The sequence below is a fragment of the Hevea brasiliensis genome, unplaced genomic scaffold, assembly GCF_030052815.1.
Source record: "Hevea brasiliensis isolate MT/VB/25A 57/8 unplaced genomic scaffold, ASM3005281v1 Scaf20, whole genome shotgun sequence".
Taxonomy (NCBI): Eukaryota; Viridiplantae; Streptophyta; class Magnoliopsida; order Malpighiales; family Euphorbiaceae; genus Hevea; species Hevea brasiliensis.
The window spans coordinates 203,281-223,320 of record NW_026614696.1 but is presented as its reverse complement, the minus strand read 5'-3'; the positions used below and the strand labels follow the sequence as shown (position 1 = coordinate 223,320).

The 20,040-nt window shown below is 37.1% G+C and overlaps 2 non-coding genes across 2 annotated transcripts; both read left to right on the top strand.

The window, feature by feature from the left end:
* The first annotated feature begins 213 nt into the window (after nt 1-213).
* On the top strand, nt 214-320 carry LOC131176639 (small nucleolar RNA R71). Its single transcript, XR_009146619.1, has one exon. It is a non-coding gene; the product is annotated as a small nucleolar RNA R71 (small nucleolar RNA).
* Nucleotides 321-19,509: 19,189 nt separating this feature from the next.
* On the top strand, nt 19,510-19,616 carry LOC131176638 (small nucleolar RNA R71). Its single transcript, XR_009146618.1, has one exon. It is a non-coding gene; the product is annotated as a small nucleolar RNA R71 (small nucleolar RNA).
* Nucleotides 19,617-20,040: the final 424 nt, after the last annotated feature.

Below are 20,040 nucleotides of genomic sequence, written 5' to 3'. Positions count from 1 at the left end.
CTTAGGGCATCTACTTCTAGGACCCCTGTAGTTTTCCTTGCATTTCCTCTTTCATTTGACCACTCATAATTATGGTATGCAACCCTTTCTAGAAGTTCAAGTGCTTGTAGCACTGTTTTCTCCATTAGGTCACTCGCTGCAGCTGAATCAACTGTGCTCCTCATAGAGGGTAGTAGCCCATTATAGAAATTCTACACTAATAGCCAATCTTTTATGCCATGGTGCGGACATTCCCTCTGCAGGTCTTTATACCTTTCCTATGCGTCATAGAGTGATTCTCCTTCCTTTTGTCTGAAGGTGTTGAGTTCAAGCCTCAGTTTTACAGTCTTTGCAGGTGGAAAATACCTTGCTAGAAAAGCTTGAGATAGGTTTTCCTAAGTAGTGAATGTTCCAGCTGATTGAGAAAGTAACCACTTCCTTGCTCTGTCTCAAAGGGAGAATGGGAATGCTCTGAGTCTTATTGCTTGATCAGACACGCCATTCATCTTGAATATGTCACATAGGGCAAGAAAGCACTGGAGGTGATAGTGCGGGTCTTCTGTGGGTGACCCTGCAAACTGGGTTTGTTGAATCATTTAGAGCCATGCAGGTTTTAATTCAAAGTTGTTGGCTTCCACTATGGGTCTAGTGACACTGGGCTGAAATCCTTAGACAGATGGAGCTCCGTAATCTCTCAAGAGTCTTGGTCTGTCATTATTATCGGCCATGGTTGCAAGTTCAGGATCTCCTTGACCGTGCTCTTAATGTTTCCTTTCTCTCCTGATGGCTTTTAGAGTTCTGTCTATCTCCGGATCACAGTCCAAAATTTTTTCTGGCTTTGTTCTGGCCATATACCAGATCGGGCACCTAAGAGAAAAGAAAAGAAATACAACCAGCAAAATAAAAGTAAATAATAAATATAATTGCCTAAATCAGCTAAATTGTCTATCGCTTGATATTACCAAAGCCAAAATCCCCAGCAACGACGTCAAAAACTTGTTTGCTAGTTTTTCAACCACCGCAAGTGCATGGATCGCTAACAAGTAATAAAGTGATGAGTAGAGTATCATTCCCACGAGGACATTGTTTAGTAAGTACCAATCTATACAGAAATTTTGACTGTCTAGGCTATCGAATAATTAGGGAATGAAGTTTGTTAACTTTAAACACTAGGATGGTAAACTTAAAACGAATTATCTATCTTGGAACAATTTTAGAATTAGGATTTCACACTTGAATCTTACCAGGGATATTATCTAGTTTATTTACTGGATTGAGGGTCATTTTCCTTGATGGAAATCAACCCTAAGCTATCCTAAATCCTCTCTCAAGGCATCTAGGGTGTATCTTAATTAACTCAAATACTACTTTTGTGGCGATTAAATTAATTAAAATCCTTTAAGATTTTTGACCAATTTTGAACATCCACAAAGGTATCAGCTTATGTCTAGGTCAGAATTCCTAGGTTCAAGATCTTGATTTTCTAATGTTAATCTTCACCTTTTAGTCCTTTAATTAACATCTACAACCATGGCTAAGTGGGTACCAGCACATAGCATGCGTTAAGTTCACAAGAAATTTTCAATTAACATCTACAATAATGGCTAAGTGGGTACCAGCATATAGAATGCATTATGTTCACAAGAAATTAAATAAAGAAATAAATCTCAAATCCAATAAATAAAACTTGGTGTTCATCCATAATAATAATTACAAGAGCTACTCTCCCAAATCGAGAATAAAAAAAATGTTCGCTCATGGTGAGTTCAGCAAACATCATGATAAAAGATAAAAACAATAAAAATGCAACTTATGCAGAAGAAGTAGGAAAAACAATAAAGATCTGTCTAGGGAGATGAGACAAAGGAACCGAAGAGAGTTTGCAGTTTTGATCTTGTGGAGCTTCAGTTGGAAAACTTCTTTTGGTCCTGATGTAGAGCCTGACAGCAATAGCCTTCAGTAGCAATCCCGATGACGATCTTTGATGATGACTATCAATCCCTTTTTCCTAATGTTTTCTTTTCTATTTATATTGGTTGCTCTAGGGTTAGGTCATTTTCGAGTCTAGCAAGCTTTAGGAGTCTTGTTTTTATTAGAAAACAGGAGCGGAATTCGAGTTATAAAACTGGCTGCAACATAATACACGGCCTGTGTGGCACTACACGGGTCCCATAATGTAGGGTCGTGTAAATTGCTAGAAGAAAATATCGTAATCTTATTTTAGCACAGAAAGTTACACGGATCTGCGCCAACTACATGGGCCTGGTTACATGGGTCGTGTATTGTTGTTTCCATAAGTTTCTTCAAGCTTGTGCCCATCAGAGACTTACACGGGTCCCTGCAGATTACACGGGTCTACTTACACGACCCGTGTACTTGTGTTTCTCATCGATTCCCTTGGCTTTCTTCTGGCAGAGAGTTACACGGGTCTGGGGCTTGGTTTACACAACTCGTGTACTTTGTATTAGCAGCAATTCTCTGTCTCTTGACTCCTCCAAGCTTTCTTTTGCACTCCTATACAACTGGGGCTTCACCCAAACACCTAAAATGATGCCAAAAACATGGAATTAAGGGCTTTATAATAAAAATTACTAAAACTAATGAAATCAACTATTATACATGAAAATACTTGCCTAAATGCTATAAAATAATATGCAAATGTGTTTAAAAATATCTATACAATTCAAGTGTATCAGCTGCACCACTATCCGGTGACCATGCACCACAAGAAGAAAAGTTCGCTGGCATTGACAACGCTAAGGCTGTCGCCACGGCCCATGATGGTGTGGACAGCGAACCGATGAATATATCGCAATGCTGGACTTGTGATGCCCGTGGATTTGGATTTGCTGGAGTTATAGGGCTCTGTGTTTGGGGCAATGAAATTCCAGAAGTTGATATTGTTGTAGAGCATGCAGTTCCTAGGAATCTCCTGGTGGCTGGCACTGTCAAAGCCAAATATAGCGTTGAATTCGTCTATGTTCATCACCCGGTTAACACTAAGGAGGCAAAATTCAATCATGCCCCTGTAACGATCGGGCTCCAACTACTGGAGGAATTGTCTACTTTGGCCATAAGCCTTACGATTTTGTCCCATAGGTGGAATGGAGAACTTCCCAGGAGGTCACCCAACCCTAGATTTCTCTCAAGCGAGCGCGCTTAACCCTGGAGTTCTTCCAACTCTCCAGGCCATTCCACCAGAAGGTGCCTCTAATGATTAGTTCCCCCATCTTATATATCATTACTTTTTAAACCCAAGACCATCTTCGTGCTTTGCCGATGCGGGATTTGCCTAAGGGACCTTTAGTATCTAAATGTGACATCCCTTACCCGTCTACAGTGTAGCAGAGCAAGATATGCCACACAGTGTACCGGAATACCATATTTTATCTCAATTATTTTTATCCTTTCTTAATTTATTTCTTTATGGTTATAAAGTGCAATTTGTGAAAATTTAACTCATTTAAGTCATTTATTAAAATTTTAAATTCATTTGAGGTTTCGAAAATTATATAGAAAATCCAGCAGAGTACTGGCTAAAAATGGAGAAAACAGTTCTTCGGAACCTGTGAAAAACACTTCCAATACATTTCCAATCGTTCTCACAACTTCTTCTATTTGACATTCATCCATTTCACATGATAATCATGTTCAAATCATTAATAAATACTAAAATTTCATTTATAACACAAATTACAAATATTTGCATTAATACTAAAATATATTACATGAGTTTCAATTTATACATGAGAAAATAAAAGTTTAATTACAAAATACAAACAGTACAAAATACCAAAATGGGACCTAGTGTCCTACCAATACACTATAGTCTATGAGGTGACACGAACACTATGTAGATCTGTATACAAGTCTCACCCAGTTTGTGGTCTGCGGGGCTCTCTGGCTAAATCTTCAGTACCTACGCATTGCAAAAGCGACACGCTAAGCATAAAGCTTAGTGGTGCCAGTAATAAAAAATATATATAATATACAAATAAAAGTAAAAATTTCCTAGTTATTGTGCCTATAAGAAATAAATAATTACTAACTTACTATTTAGTCGAAGGCTAATTACATTTTATGATATTAATTCTTTCTAGCATTTTATTAATCGTTTTCTTGATGATTTTGAGCGTCTTTTTATTGTTGTAATCATTCTTGTTCTTTATCTTGATATTTAATTTTCTTACTTCCTTTAATAATCAATTCAATTACATTTATATTTTTCCATGCCCAAGTAACCTATACAAATTGACCGGACTGGATAAACGGGTAAACTAGCACTAGGTACTAGGTACCTTGGGTCGTCACACCATCGGTCACAATGTGTCTCCCGGTGTGCAGACAAAATGGCTAATAAGCTATAAAAGTAATAAGGCATAAAGCCAAGTATAACATCATAATCAGTATAACTATAGGCTATCATATCACAGAATGGCATGGAGCCATTCATCATACGCAGTAATGCTATCAGAACCCTATTTACATGCCAACCTATCCAAACCAATCACATTAGGCCTACTAGGGCATATTATAAAGTTAGTTCTTGAATATTTGTACTTAACATGTAAGGTTACTATTCATTTGGTCATTTAAGTCAAAATATTGACTTTTTCATATATAATAGTTACATGAGTTTTAATCACATAGATTTACCCCATTTTGGTTCCCAAAAGTGTTGGCATTAGTTGCTAATCCATACTTCTAACCAATGGAAAATAAATCAGAAATTTTAGTTTTAGGTGCTAGAGTTCATTGTTCCATTAGGCCATTCTACAGTGAGAATTTGGCCAAATGTTCTCCATCAAAGTTGTTCCTTATTATGTCTAGTTACATTTGTTTTTTTGAATCACTCCATTTGGAGTTTTGTAACTCAAGTTATGGCCTAAAAAGCATAACTAGCCGTATTGCAATTTTTCCGGAATTTTTGGGCAGAATCAATTCTACAGTTTTTGTACGCTGATTGCAGGTCAGTTTTTGGACATGTTATGGTTAAAATTTGGGTTTATTTTCTTCATGAAAGTTGTAGGTATATGTCTCAGATTTCTATTGGTAAAAATTTAGGTCAATTGGAATTTTTTACACTGACTTATGACCAAATGAATGAATACTATTCATTTGGTCATTTTGCCTAGGCAGAATGTAAGTCACCCGAATTTGGTCAATTTTTAGGGCATCCTAAGTTTGCTTTCTGGATAGGGTTCCTTCATCAAAGTTGTGCCATTATGTGTCTAATTTCATGTCCAATTGTCCTTACACCAATTGAACCTATACAACCCAAGTTATAGCTACCAAAACACACTGGACTCACATCCAGACGTGCAGGGCACTCAAGGGTAGCATACTTAATTTCAATTCTCATAGAACAAATCACTTCAATTCCTACTCAAACACAACCAAATAGTCACTAATTGACCATTAAAATTTCTTTTCACTAATACATGAGCAAAATCCTAAATTTGTTGCCCAAACCCTAACTCTCAATTCTAGGTTCACCCAACACTTATCAAATGAAGCAATTAATCAATTTCTAATTTATGTTTACACATTAATCACCAGTTCTAAGCCTTTCAAATCCATCAAAACTATCAAACTACCATTCCCATAAAGCTAGCCAAAAATCCAGTTCTTCATTCATGCATCATTTATATCATTTTTCATGAATTTCACCTTTATTCAACCTAGTTTCAACACATGAAAAAGAAAAGAAGCAAAAGTGAGGCACTAACCTCTTTGAGTAGAATTTTCCCTCACCCAATCTTCAATTTTTCCTTCACTTTGTTTGGTTTTCTTGGCTTCCAAACACTTCCTCAAGGTGTAAGAATAATTTTTTATGAAGGGGCCTAAGGGTTTTGGGGTGAAAAACTTGGGGAAATCAATCTTGCAAGACCAAACAATGGTGGAAACCCTCTCCTCTCTTCCATGGATTTGGAAAAATGAAGTAAAAATGAGGAAGAAGACCATTTTTCTTCCTTTTAATGAGTTTTTATCTTTCATTTTATGTGTTGTCAAGGTGGGAGTGGTTTGATGATATCATGTGATGTCAAAATTCAAATTTTCATCCATTTTCTTTTCTTTTCTTGTCTACTTATTTTCAATTCAATTTTTAGCAATATTTATTCACATTTTATGTCATAATAATTATTTATTTAACTGGACAAGTTGGCCAAAAATTACCTCTGAAGACGAATTGACCAAAATTCCCTCCGCTTAGCTTATTGAACCAAAATTGTCTGTACCAATCGAAAAATTTTTCTAAGCCTTTTCTTGGCATTCTAATGCCATAGAAACCTCAATGACTCTTCTCTAGAGTGCCAAAAATTATTTCATGAATTTTCTCCTAAGTTTAGGGCTTCTAGCTACGAGGACCGTAACTTCCCACTGGGTTACCCATCGCTAGGGTACCAGCTCATTTAACTTGGTTGTATTTTATTTCTAAAATTTTTCTTTAATTTTTCTTATCATATTTGAGTTATTTATGACTCCTCACTTTAATCTAAATATTTTTTTCTAGACATTCTAGTTGTCCGGACCGACACCGGTCACTGGAACAGTAAAATGTATGGAATTGCTACAGTGAGGATGTTACAACTCTTTCCCTCTAATTTAAATTTTGTCCTCAAAATTTACCTGACTTAAGTAATCGTGGAGTTGCTACCTCCTTGCTTATTCACTTCCTTGTGTTGCCTCATTAATATCTGGGTTCTGTTCCTCCTGAGCTTCCATAGCATATACCCGTGGTGACACCCTGACTTTGGGCTTTTCGACTGTCTCAGAAACAATCTTTTGTGAAATGTCAACCATCTTTGCTCTACTCGTCTTTTACCCCTTTGAACTGTAGGGGCAGGTCTATCAACTTGTACTGGAGCTATTGAACCACTCCTCTGAGGGCAATCTCTTATGAAATGATCCGTAGCCCCACACTTGAAACACGCTCCAGTTAACAGTCGACACTCCCCTTTGTGTCTCCTATCACAGTGCATACATTCAGGCACTGGAGCTGATCCCCTTATTACTGTGCCTGAGGAGCTAGCTATAGATATCCCAGTCTGGCCTCTCTGGCCCTATGTCTGATCTTGTGAACCATAACCCTTAAGCTTCTTACTATCAGTCGGTATACTTAACTACCCTGGTCCAAATTCCCTCTTACACTGCCTATCTTTCCTATTCTGTTCACTTACTCTAACCCTTTCCACTTTCAGTGCGGCTTCAACTAATTTTGTAAAGTTCGTAATGCCCAAGGCAGTAATCATTATCTTAATGTTATCATTGAGCCCTTATTCAAACCTTCTACACCTTTCTGCTTCAGTGGGGACTATTTTCCTTCCGTAGCAGCTTAGTTTGACAAACTCCTTCTCATACTCTGCTATTGATAACTGCCTCTACCTCAGACTAATAAACTCTCTTCTTCTGTCTTTCAAGTACACACTTCCCACATACTTCTTCTTAAATTTAGCAAGGAAGAAATCCCAAGTTACCAATCCTGGCTAGACTTCACTAGATACAGTGTCCCACCACTGATAGGCATCATCTTGAAGTAGGGACACAACACCCTCCAAGTTCTGCTCTGGGGTGCAATGCAGTTGCTTCAATACCCTTATGGTGCGGTCTAGCCAATTCTCATCCGCCACCGAGTCATCTTCTTTCTTACCCATGAAGTCCACAGCCCCAAATTTCCTCAATTTTTCCAGATGGGATTTCTGCTGTGGAGGTGGTGGTAGCGGCATAGCCCCAGCCATCTGTATGAAGAATTCAGCCATTTGCTGAAACATAGCCGACGGAGGCTGTGCAGGCACCACTGGTGCTAGTGGAGTAGGTTCTCCCTAGCCCCCAGTCTCAGCTGCAGGTGGAGCACGACTCTCCACTTCCTCATCTACTGCTCTCTGTGACGTGGGGTCCATATCCTAATCAAAATAAGAAAACCGAATAGATCTGCATTAGTGTCACTTCGACTCTTACAAATGCAATGCATGGTATGGACTCGATCTAGACCTAGAAATGCCTAAACTGTGCTCTGATACCACTAAATGTGACACCCCTTACCCGTCTACAGTGTAGCATAGCAAGATATGCCACACAGTGTACCGGAACATCATATTTTATCTCAATTATTTTTATCATTTCTTAATTTATTTCTTTATGGTTATGAAGTGCAATTTGTGAAAATTTAACTCATTTAATTCATTTATTAAAATTTTAAATTCATTTGAGGTTCTGAAAACTTTATAGAAAATTCAGCAGAGTACCGGCTAAAAATGGAGAAAACAATTTTTCGAAACCGGTGAAAAACACTTCAACACATTTCCAATCATTCTCACAACTTCTTCTATTTGACATTCATCCATTTCAAATGATAATCATGTTCAAATCATCAATAAATACTAAAATTTCATTTATAACACAAATTACAAATATTTGCATTAATACTAAAATATATTACATGAGTTTCAATTTATACATGAGAAAATAAAAGTTTAATTATAAAATACAAATAGTACAAAATACCAAAATGGGACCTAGTGTCCTACCAATGCACTATAGTCTGTGAGGTGACACAAATACTATGTAGATCTATATACAAGTCTCACCCAGTTTGTGGTTTGCAGGGCTCTCTGGCTAAATCTTTAGTACCTACACATCGCAAAATTGACGCGTTAAGCATAAAGCTTAGTGGTGCCAATAATACAAGAAAATATAATATACAAATAAAAGTAAAAATTTCCTATTTATTGTGCCTATAAGAAATAAATAATTACTAACTTACTGTTTAGTCGAAGGCTAATTACATTTTATGATATTAACTCTTTCTAACATTTTATTAATCGTTTTCTTGATGATTTTGAGCCTCTTTTTATTATTGCAATCATTCTTGTTCTTTATCTTGATATTTAATTTCCTTACTTCCTTTAATAATCAATTCAATTACATTTATACTTTTCCATGCCCAAGTAACCTATACAAATTGACCAGACTGGATAAACGGGTAAACTAGCACTGGGTACCAGGTACCTCGGGCCGTCACACCATCGGTCACAATGTGTCTCCCGGTGTGCAAACAGAATGGCTAATAAGCCATAAAAGCAATAAAGCATAAAGCCAAGTATAACATCATAATTAGTATAGCCATAGGCTATCATATCACAGAATGGCATGGAGCCATTCATCATACACAGTACTGCTATCAGAACCCTATTGGCATGCCAACCTATCCAAACTAATCACATTAGGCCTACTAAGGCATATTACAAAGTTATTTCTTGAATATTTGTACTTAAATTGTAAGGTTACTATTCATTTAGTCATTTAAGTCAAAATATTGACTTTTTCATATATAATAGTTACATGAGTATTAATCACATAGATTTACCATATTTTGGTTCTCAAAAGTGTTAGCATTAGTTGCCAATCCATACTTCTAACCAATGGAAAATAAATCAGAAATTTCAGTTTTGGGTACTAGAGTTTACTGTTCCATTAGGCTATTCTACAATGAGAATTTGGCCAAATATTCTTCATCAAAGTTATTCCTTATTATGTCTAGTTACATTTGTTTTTTTGAATCACTCCATTTGGAGTTTTGTAACTCACGTTATGGCCTGAACACCATAACTGGCCGGATTGTAATTTTTCCAAAGTTTTTGGGCAGAATCAATTCTACAGTTTTTGTACACTGATTGCAGGTCAGTTTTTGGACATATTATGGTCAAAATTTGGGTTTGTTTTCTTCACGAAAGTTGTAGGTCTATGTCTCATCTTTCTATTGGTAAAAATTCAGGTCAATTGGACCTTTCTACACTGAGTTATGAATAAATGAATGAATACTATTCATTTGGTCATTTTGCCCAGGCAGAATGTAAGTCACCCGGATTTGGTCAATTTTTAGGGCATCCTAATTTTGCTTTCTAGACAGGGTTCCTTCATCAAAGTTGTGCCATTATGTCCAATTTCATGTCCAATTGGCTTTGCACCAATTAAACCTACACAACCCAAGTTATAGCTGCCCAAACATGTTGGACTCACATCCAGACCTGCAAGGCACTCAAGGGCAGCATACCTAACTTCAATTCTCATAGAACAAATCACTTCAATTCCTACTCAAACACAAACAAATGGTCACTAATTGACCATTAAAATTTCTTTTCACTAATACATGAGCAAAATCCTAAATTTGTTACCCAAACCCTAACTCTCAATTCTAGGTTCACCCATCACTTTATGTTTACACATTAATCACCAGTTCTAAGCCTTTCAAATCCATCAAAACTATCAACTACCATTCCCATAAAGCTAGCCAAAAATCCAATTCTTCATTCATGAATCATTTATCTCATTTTTTATGAATTTCACCTTCATTCAACCTAGTTTCAACATATGAAAAAGAAAAGAAGCAAAAGTGAGGCACTAACATATTTGAGTAGAATTTTCCCTCACCCAATCTTCAATTTTTCCTTCACTTTGTTTGGTTTTCTTGGCTTCCAAACACTTCCTCAAGGTGTAAGAATAATTTTTTGTGAAGGGGCCTAAGGGTTTTGGGGTGAAAAACTTAGGGAAATCAAGCTTGCAAGACCAAACAATGGTGGAAACCCTCTCCTCTCTTCCATGGATTCGGAAAAATGAAGTAAAAATGAGGAAGAAGACCATTTTTCTTCCTTTTAATGAGTTTTTATCTTTCATTTTATGTGTTGTCAAGTTTTAATTGGGTGGGAGTGGTTTGATGACATCATGTGATGTCAAAATTCAAATTTTCATCCATTTTCTTTTCTTTTCTTTTCTATTCAGTTTTAATTCAATTTTTAGCAATATTTATTCACATTTTATGACATAATAATTATTTATTTAACTGGACAAGTTGGCCAAAAATCATCTCTGAAGACGAAATGACCAAAATGCCCTCTGTTTGGCTTATTGAACCAAAATTGTCTGTACAGATCGAAAAATTTTTCTAAGCCTTTTCTTGGCATTCTAATGCCATATCAACGTCAAAAACTCTTCTCTGGAGTCACAAAAATTATTTCATGAATTTTCTCCCGGGTTTAGGGCTTCTAGCTGCAAGGACCGCAACCTCCTACTGGGTTACCCATTGCTAGGGCACTGGCTCATTTAACTTGGTTGTATTTTATTTCTAAAATTTTATCTTAATTTTTCTTATCATTATTTGAGTTATTGATGACTCCTCACTTTAGTCTAAATTTTTTTTCTAGACGTTCTAGTTGTTCGGACCGACACCGATCGCTGGAATAATAGAATGTATGGAATTGCTATAGTGAGGATGTTACAACCTCTGTCCTCCCTGTCGATAGGCCATAATGTGGCCTTGAAAGTGCCAAAAAATTCTAGCGTGGTGTCCTTGTACGCTGGAAATTGGAGTTGGGCGAACCTTGTCCACCCGATGCTATCAAGTAGCCCATTGATTTCATCTTGCAGCCCGATTTGCTCCAAAAGTGGAAAATCCATGTATTTGGTGGAGCTTATTTTCCGAGCGTGAAGTCGGGTGCACATTGCTTTGTGGACATCATCACGAAATCCCCAAGGAATGGTGATTTCGGGTTATGGAGCGGATTGTGGTTGTGGTTATGGTGGAGGATGGGCTTGTTGAGGTGGTTGGGGAGTGGCTACCCTTGTTCTTGGGCATTGTGGTGGAGGCTGAGGTGGAGAAGGTGAGGATTCTCCTCTTTGCTTTGAAGAAGAGCCGATCCTTCTTGCAGATCTTTTTATAGGAGCCATGGATGAATTTTTGGGAAGGAGAAGAGTAGGGTTTGGTGAAGGGAGATGAGATTTGAGAGGTTTTTATAGGCTAGGAAGGGAGGAGATGAAAGTTTTATGTTTATGAAGGGTTTTAATGCTAGGGTTGTATTTAAAGAGTCGTTAGGACTCTTCGTTTCGCGTGTTTCACAAACCAGGAGTCGCGTCTGTGACAAAGTACATGGGTCGTGTATCACTACACGGGTCCCAACATGTAGGGCCGTGTAAATTTCTGCTCAAAAATTTCAAATTCTGTCGTAGTACACGACCCGTGTAAATGAGCTCTGGGACCCGTGTAACTTTCTGTCTCTCGAGTTTCTTTACTGGATACGTTACACGACCCGTGTCAAATACAAGGAGGCCCGTGTAACTTTCTGGCTTTTAGTTTTTCTGCTAGAGACATTACACGAGCCATGTAAATTAGGCTACGGACCCATGTAACTTTCTATCTCCTTCAGAGTTAAAAATGTCAGAAATTTACAGACTTTCAGAAAGTTACACGAGGCATGTAAAACCAGTACATGACCCATGTAATATTCTGATTTTTCAAATTTTTATCAAATGAAAAATGTTTATCATCACAGCACATGAAATGGATGTAAAGTTTAGCAATAGAGCTACTTCCCTAGTTTTGTCCAAATTTCCCTTTTGTGGTTTTGACTTGGTGATTCCTTTCCTCTCTTGATCTCTACTCCCCTTTCCAAAAATTCCTACAAAGTGAAATGCTAATAAGTACAAAACAAAAATGAATATGAAAAAAAAAAAAAAAAGAAAAGTTCAGAAAATCTTTTGGGTTGCCTCCCAAAAAGCGCTTGTTTACAGTCTTTAGCTGAACTTTGCTTGTTTATGGTCTATCTGTAGGATGGTCGAGAGTGCAATTGACTTCCATTTCTATGGTTTTTCCCTAAAAGTAAGGCTTTAATCTCTGTCCATGGACCTTAAATGCACCTGAGGTTTCACGCCACACTTTTACTGCTCCGTGTGGGAAGACTTGGGTGACCTTGAAAGGTCTGGACCATCTTGATTTAAGCTTCCTTAGAAAGAGTTTTAATCTAGAGTTGAATAAGAGGATAAGATCTCCTTCTTTTATCTCTTTCCTTGCTATGCGCCCGTCATGTCATCTTTTGGTTTTATCCTTAAAAATTTTAGTGTTTTCATATGCATCCTATCGGATTTCTTCCAACTCATTCAGTTGCAGAAGTCTTTTCTCACCAGCAGCTTTGAGGTCAAAGTTTAGTACCTGAATTGCCCAATAAGCTTTATGCTCAAGTTCAACAGGGAGATGGCATGATTTTTCATAAACCAGTTGGAAGGGTGTTGTGCCAATTGGGGTTTTATATGTAGTATGGTATGCCCATAGTGCATCATCTAACTTCATGCATCAGTCCTTCCTGGATCTGTTTACAGTTTTCTCCAGAATCTGCTTTAGTTCCCTATTTGAGATTTCTACTTGACCGCTGGTTTGAGGATGATAAGGTGTGGCCACCTTGTGAGTCACTCCATACTTTTTCAGTAGTGTTTCAAATTGTTGGTTGCAGAATTGACTTCCTCCATCACTGATTATTGCTCATGGTGTGCCACATCTTGTGAAGATGTTCTTCTTAAGGAACCTTGTGATCACTCTAGCATCGTTGGTTAGTGTTGCAAATGCTTCTACCTATTTTGATACATAATCAACTCCAACTAGAATATACTTGTTTTCTCGGGAAGAGGGAAATGGGCCCATGAAGTCTATTCCCCATACATCAAATAATTCTATCTCAAGTATGCCATGCAGTGGCATTTCATTCCTTCTTGAAATATTACTTGTTCTTTGGCAATGATCACAAGCTAGCGCAAAGGATCTTACATCCTTAAACAAATGTGGCCAATAAAACCCTACTTGTAAAATCTTAGCTGCGGTTTTTGAGGTGCCGAATGAAGGAGCGAAAGCTTGAAAAACATAAGTTTAGATCATTGAATTCAAAATTTTTTCATCTAGGGTCACATGCATCATGCAAGATTCATTTTTATCTATTTGATTTCAATGATAAATAGTATATTAAAACTCTTTTAATATATTTTTTGGATCTACATTTGCCATTTAAAATTTTAGAATTAACAGATTAATTCATTAGAATCCTAAATTAGATTAAGAACAAGTGCACTAATCTTTTGATGCACTGCAGTGTGTTTGGCACTTTTGGGAATTCGCTTAGGACACCAGATGTTGTCCCTCTAGCTTTTCCACACCAAGATCACCAATGGCAGCCCCTTGAACAGCTTCTAAAGCCTTTTCAATCAATTAGAAAATCAGATTTTGCCTTTTAAGAGATTACAGATGTATACAGGACACTAGAAACGATTTCTAGCAATTTTAATTCAAGAGAATGTTGGCTATTCTCTTTGAATTGATGAGAGATGAAGAAGAAGAGAGGAAGAGGTAACCAAGGGTGGCAGCACAAAATGATAAAGAGCATATTGTTATTTTTCTTTTTCATTCTTTCCCTTATATAGCTAGGTCACCACTTAAAACCCTTGCCACATGTCACCTTCTGATTGGCTCTAGGTTTAATTGACCCAATCACATTGTGCCAAGTGTCAAACCTATATTTAATCTTGACTTTGATCATCTTATATAATTAAAAGACAAATGGCAAGCTTATGTGTAGTGCCATATGTCACCATCTCATGGTGCCACATGTCACCCTGTGAAATGACCAAAATATCCCTGTGTCTTAATTTTGAGTTCTCAACCCAAAATAATTATGTCTCTTCTTCTAATCAATTTATATCAAATATAAATTAATTAATTAATCTCTATTAATTAATTTCTCATTAATTAAATTCATATTTAAACACTTTAAATATAAATTTAACTTCTACTATACATCCAATAACCTAGATTTGGTTTCAAGCCATGCTAGGGACTTTGCAATCTAATTGCAAACCAAACCTATTTAATTAATCAATTAAACTCTTTAATTAATTAATTAAATCATATTTAATTTGGTGATTACTTGTGTATGTGTGTGACTCACGAGGCTCATCACTAATTGGCAATAAGATGTGATATCAACTCTTAATATCATCAGAACTCTTTCTTAACATAAATGATTTCTCTAAATTATTTTATGCAGCTCATAGACTATGGTTAATACCTAGCATAGCATGCCATAGCCACCCAATCAGCAATAAGGTTTACCTTAAATGAACCTATAATCATATGTTACCATGCACTAGAATCTCTCTGTTACAAAATCCCAATTCGAGCTGGAGTCATGGTTTATGTCAAACCCCATTTGCTATGAATATTATGTTCTCTTTTAATTCCAGTTCTTGATTAAAAAGATTTTTCCATCAGAAACTCTTTTCTGATTAAATCTATTTGTCCTGGCCAGGAACTTGAAACATCAAGAACAATTAAATGAACACAGGATTGTATCCCTATTTACTTAGGGCAACAGATTCCATCTTGATCAACACCTACCTCCATATATAACTAGTAGGAGCCAACACATGCCCATATACCCATACACAGTACAAGTATGAAAGCAGTATCAAACTCAAATCACCTATATACAAGATAACTGTGCTATCTCAGGTCTAAAGACTGTATGCACTGATATGATTTATGACAATACATTGACAAGAGTAAACTCCATGTGATTGTCATAAATCTCATTGGTTTGACCTACTTATCATGTATAAGTGCCTATCATGTTTGTTATATGGCATGAGACTCACCATTCCATCTTATTTATATCTCATATAAATACATTGGGAACAAACATGAATACAATCTTTTTGGATAAGTGTCCTGTGTGAAGTATCCTTGATTGTAAACCAATTTATGATACTTTGTGCTAGAAATACTGTCACTTATATTCTTAACAACTTAAGAATAGAATTTCTAACAAAATATCAATGGACCTTTTCTATTGCACATAAATATATTATGTAAACAGAAAAGTGAAAATTCCTTTTATTAATAAAAACATGTAAAAGATAAATACTAAATGATATGCTCTAGGGCATACTATTAACACCGAAATGTCCTCCATATAGTGATGAATGGCAATGATGAATGATACTTTCCATATCTTCCTCTGGTATGCATCTTCTTATCAGTCCATCATTACATCTCTTGTACAGTTGAGGTTCCTCCCATAAATAATATTTCACATCATGTAGGAATTTTTTCCTTTACTGATAAGTCATGTTTGGAGGCAGTACTCTGCATACAAGAAAATTAATGAAGTCAGCGTACCATGGAGCTTTGGAGAATGTAAGTAATTGCTCATCAGGGAATGAATCATCAATTGGAAAATCTTCAAAGTCCTCTGTGTACTCCAATTTTAGGATCCCTTTTTCGGATCCCTACTACATTTTCGGATCCCTTGCTCATCAGAAAGATGGTCAACTACTACATTTTCGGATCCCTTTTTGTCCTTGATTTCAAGGTCAAATTCTTGTAGGAGTAGAATCCATCGAATCAGCCTTAGTTTTGCTTCCTTCTTATTCATAAGGTACTAGATTGCAGCATGATCTGTGAATACAATGATTTTTGACCCAATGAAGTAAGATCTGAACTTATCCATTACAAACACCACTGTTAGGAATTCCTTCTCTGTGATGGCATAATTGATCTGTGTATCATCAAGTGTCTTGCTAGCATAATAAATAGCATGTAACTTTTTATCTTTTCTTTGCTTGAGCACTGCTCCAACTACAAAGTCACTCGCGTCGCACATCACCTCGAATGGTAGCTCCCAATTTAGTGGCTACATTATTGGTGTTGATATCAGGGCTTCTTTTATCCTGTTAAAGGAGACAAGGCAATGTTCATCAAAATCAAAGGGAACATCTTGACTTAACAAGTTAGTAAGTGGCTTAGCTATTTTGGAAAAGTCCTTGATGAATCTTCTATAGAATCCTGCATGTCCCAAAAAGCTTCACACTCCCTTGACTAATGTTGGGGGTGGCATGTTTTCAATGATCTCAATTTTTTCCTTATTAACTTCAATTTTTCTTTCTGATATCAAATGTCTCAGAACTATGCCTTCCCTTACCATGAAATGGCATTTTTCCCAATTTAGGACCAGGTTTGATTCTTCATATCTTTGCAACACCTTAGATAGATTAGCTAGGCAATCATCAAAATTAGTTCCATTGACAGAAAAATCATCCATAAAAACTTCCATAATATCTTTAATATAATCAGTAAAGATAGCCGTCATGCATCTTGGAAAGGTAGCAGGGGCATTACAAAGACCAAAAGGCATTCTCCTATATGCAAATGTTCCATAGGGACAAGTGAATGTTATCTTTTCTTGTTCTTTTAGGTGAATAGTAATTTGAAAGAATCCCGAGTACCCATCTAGATAATAGAAAAAAGCGTGTTTTGCTAACCTTTCTAACATTTGGTCGATGAAGGGGAGAGGGAAATAGTCTTTTCTGGTAGCACTGTTCAATTTCCTATAATCTATGCACATTTGCCAACCAGTGACTACTCTAGTAAGGATCAGTTCATTGCTTGCATTTTGGATAACAGTTGTCCCACCTTTCTTAGGAACTACATGTATTGGACTAACCCATTTACTATCAGAAATTGGGTATATGATAACTGCATCTAATAGTTTTAAGATTTCTTTCTTGACTACTTTTTTCATGTTTGGGTTAAGTCGTCTTTGATGTTCGATCATGGGTTTACTATTTTCTTCTATGGGTATCCTATGCATGCAAATTAAGGGGTTGATTCCCTTTAGGTCTTCTATTTTATACCCTATGGCTTTGCTATGGATCCTATGTTCTCTTAGCAATTTTTCCTCTTCTAACTTAGATAGACTAGCATTGATTATAATAGGACATTTAGAATTTAAGTCTAGAAATGCGTACCTTAGCGAGGAGGGGAGAGGTTTAAGCTCTACATGTTTGGCATTTTCCTGGACCTTACCTTTGGTTTGCTCCTCCTTCAACTTCTCTATCTCGGAAGCCTTAGCTAAGGGTAGGGATGGATAAGCTGCTAACTGTTGTGCACAAGCTGCTATTTCTGTATTTTCATCATCCACTATGTGGTTGTACACAATACATGCTTCAAGAGGATCTTTAGGATGTGTCTTATGAAATTCCTTTTCAACTTGTTCGTCAATTATGTTAACCTTGAAGCATTCATCAGGTTTAAATTTGTGTTTCATTGTGTCAAACAAGTTGAACTCCACTTCTTCTTCTCCTACCTTGAGGGTTAATCGCCAATTTTTTATGTCTATGATGGCTCCGACAGTTGCCAAGAATGGTCTTCCCAAGATGATAGAAATTTGAACATCTTCTTCCATCTCAAGGACAACAAAGTCCACTGGAATGAAGAATTTGCCCACTTTGATAGGAATGTTCTCGAGTATTCCCACAGGATATTTAATAGATCGATCAGCCAATTGCAATAAGATTGTTTTGGGCTTCAGTTCTCCAATCTCTAGCTTTTCGCATAACGCTAGAGGCATTAAACTGACGCTTGCCCCAAGATCGCAGAAGGCCTTATCTATTTTCTTGTTACTAATTAGGCAGGGTATAGAAAAGCTTCCTGGATCTTTCAACTTTGGAGGCAGTTTGTTTTGCAGTATGGCACTGCATTCCTCTATTAGAGCTACTGTTCCATAGTCTTCTAGCTTTCTTTTCTTTGACAGAATTTCCTTAAGAAATTTGGCATAAGATGGCATCTGAAAAAGTACTTCAGTGAAGGAGATGTTGATTTAAAGTTTTTGTAACACCTCTAAAAACTTCCCAAACTGCTTATCCAATTTGGCTATCTGAAATCTCTAAGGAAAAGGTAGGGGAGGCTGGTATGGCTTTGGTAATTTCTTTTTCTTCCTTGCTTCCTCTTCCTGATCTTTCTTAGCTTCTTCCTCCTTTTTCTCTGCTTGGCCTTCAGATTTTTTTATGGTTTACTCTGTTGGTTCTACCTCTGGTTATGCTAGAGTTCTCCCACTCCTCAGTGTAACTGCCTTACAATGCTCCCTTGGGTTCATTTCTGGCTGGCTAGGCAATTTGTTAGTAGCCTTACTTGAAGAACTTGCTTGCTAAGCGATTTGATTCTCTAGCATCTTGTTATGAGTAGCAAGTTGGTCCATTCTGGAAGTTAGCTATTTAATCAATTCAGTTTGTTATTGTTGAGCTGCTAGGAATCCTTCCGTCATGGTTTCCATGGTCATTTTCTGTTCAGGTTATTAAGGTTGGAGAGGTAGTGATGGCTGTGCAAAGTTTTGACCTCTGTTCTAAAATCCAGGGAGTGTTGGTGCTTTGTACCCTTGTTGCTTGTTTATTGGCTGGTTCTGCTGATCGGACCATGAGAAATTTGGGTGGTTCCTCCATCCAGGGTTGTAAGTATTTGAATATGGATTGTTGGGTTGCCTCTGGTTGAAGTTTCCTCCATTATTCACATAGTTCATCTGTTCTGTGGAGGGTTCATTGAAATTGCTGTAGTCTGAACTCATGTATCCTCCTCCACAGCTATCCTCATGTTGACTGTTTGTACCAATAGCGTTGGCTTGCATTCTTTCGAGTTTCTTTGTGAGCTGATCAAACTGAGCATTTATCATGCTTAGGGCGTCTACTTCCAGGACCCCTGCAGTTTTCCTTGCATTTCCTCTTTCATTTGACCCCTCATAATTATGGTATGCTACCTTTTCTAGAAGTTCAAGTGCTTGTGGCACTATTTTCTCCATTAGATCACCCTCTACAACTGAATTAACTATGCTCCTTATAGAGGGTAGTAATCCATTATAGAAATTTTGCACTAATAGCCAATCTTCTATGCCATGGTGTGGACATTCCCTCTGCAGGTCTTTATATCTTTACCATGCATCATAGAGTGATTCTCCTTCCTTTTGTCTGAAGGTATTGAGGTCAAGCCTCAGTTTTGCAGTCTTTGCAGGTGGAAAATACCTTGCTAGAAAAGCTTGAGAGAGGTTCTCCCAAGTGGTGAACGTTCCAACCGGTTGAGAAAGTAATCACTTTCTTGCTCTGTCCCAAAGGGAGAATGGGAATGCTCTGAGTCTTATTGCTTGATCAGACACTCCATTCATCTTGAATGTATCACATAGGGCAAGAAACCACTAGAGGTGATAGTGTGGGTCTTCTGTGGGTGAACCTGCAAACTAGGTCTGTTGAATCATTTGGAGCCATGCTGGTTTTAATTCAAAGTTGTTGGCTTTCATTGTGGGTCTAGTGACACTGGGCTGAAATCCTTGGATAGATGGAGCTCCATAATCTCTCAAAAGTCTTGGTCTGTCATTATTATCGGCCATGGTTGGAATTTCAGGATCTCCTTGACGTGTTCTTAAT